This window comes from Cebus imitator, unplaced genomic scaffold (assembly GCF_001604975.1).
Source record: "Cebus imitator isolate Cc_AM_T3 unplaced genomic scaffold, Cebus_imitator-1.0 Scaffold75, whole genome shotgun sequence".
NCBI classification, from domain to species: Eukaryota; Metazoa; Chordata; class Mammalia; order Primates; family Cebidae; genus Cebus; species Cebus imitator.
The window spans coordinates 2,697,959-2,699,495 of record NW_016107390.1 but is presented as its reverse complement, the minus strand read 5'-3'; the positions used below and the strand labels follow the sequence as shown (position 1 = coordinate 2,699,495).

The following is a 1,537-nucleotide window of genomic DNA, read 5'->3' as shown; positions in this document are numbered from 1 at the left end:
AAAAGCAAAGACAAAACAAAGAATTAAGTTGGATTAATAACGTTGTTTCAATACCATGACCACAAACACTGAGGAAGGAGACGTCTTAAATAAGACAGGACTCAGTTTTGACTTTCCTGGGCGTATTCTGCTGGGCAGGAAAGAAACAAGAGCATGAACTGGAATGCCCACAGCCGGCCACCCTGCCAGCTGCGCGGTGCTCCCCGAGGGCCAGGGCAGCGCCTTTGCCCAAATCAAGGAGTAGCCTGTTGTTTCTTCCAGTGTGTGCATGGAAGGCAAAACAGTCAAATACAATTCTTGGAAAGCTCTTCAGGCTCTGCACTTCGGGGCATGTTTATAGGATGTGCCTGAATACAGTGCTCAGTGGCTCTGTGGCCACAGAAGGCAGTAAGAGGAAATGTTAGTGGCGTCCTCATCCTTTGTTCTTTAAAGGGGTTCTGCATTGACACCAACAACCTAAGACGTTTGCTAGGTTCTAGTGTGGCTGTAGTGTGGACTTCCGTGCTGCAAAATGGGAGGAAAGAATCCTTTTCGGGAAGAAGCTCCTCCCTGTGTCAGCCATAGTATAGCAGCTCACAGCGTGTTAAGAAAGGAATAAGAATATTTTTCTCCTTTAACAAAAAACAACTACATGTGCATGCTTATGAAAACTTGGCTTCACAATCAGAATGCTGAATCTACTGATAAATTTATGCCAAAAAAGCAAAGACCAAAACGTGTGCATGCTTTGCTGCTAAAAATTAACTTTATAATTTACTTTTTGGCAATAGGGGATAATGAGAAAAAGCAACAAGGACATTTTGAAAAGGCAGCAGGGAATCAGACTTCCTTCTTTCTTCACCCAGGTCTGCACTCGTGGGCACTGAGTCAAGACCATCGAGTGCACACGTGCGTGGGTCTGACGCCCGGTGAGTGGCGGGGACAGCAGCACCCCAGCCTCTGCCCCCACCTGCTGACCACAGGGTAAAGTGTCTGCTTGTAAAAGAAAAGTATGGCTCCTTCTCCCCTCAACCCGGCCGAATCTTCCACAAGTCATTTGCAAAATATGGAAGGTATGGAGCAAAGAACTTTCTTTACAGCACACATGGACTTTTCTAGGGGTGCAAAAATGAATCGATGAATGCAGGTGACATGAGTGTCTTTGGCTTTTGTGTTTACGGCTTTTGGCTCTTTGTTTCTTCTTGAACATCTTCCCAGTACCTGCTTTCTTCGTGTGCCTTCTCTTCGCTTTCATAAAAGGCAGCCTTTTCCTTCTGACCCTGAAATCTGTGTAAACAACGTAATGCCTATCAGTGCCTGAACCCATCTAAAGTTTAAGGGGTGCAGGGGTAAGGGGACTTTTAGAAAGCCCCGCCGTGCTATGGTCAACATCAGATAACTGGGCAGGACACAGTAGCTCATGCCTGTAATCCCAGCACTTTGGGAGCCTGAGGCAGGAGGATGACTTGAGCCCAGGAGTTTAAGACCAGCCTGGGAAATGTAGTGAAACTCTGTGTCTATAAAAAAAAAAAAAAAAAAAAAAAAAATTTTCCAGGTG

At 45.7% G+C, this 1,537-nt stretch overlaps 1 protein-coding gene across 3 annotated transcripts in view; it reads left to right on the top strand.

Moving 5' to 3' along the window:
- EFCAB2 (EF-hand calcium binding domain 2) overlaps window positions 1-1,537 on the top strand; it is a 143,465-nt gene that overhangs the window by 126,003 nt on the left and 15,925 nt on the right. For 2 of the 3 annotated variants that reach the window (XR_005200895.1, XR_005200896.1), the window contains exon 9: window positions 846-1,052. The gene's annotated coding sequence lies outside the window, so the exon portion shown is untranslated. Of the gene's footprint in view, window positions 1-845; window positions 1,127-1,537 lie in introns of those variants that run through there. The other variant, XR_005200894.1, reaches the window with a different exon arrangement.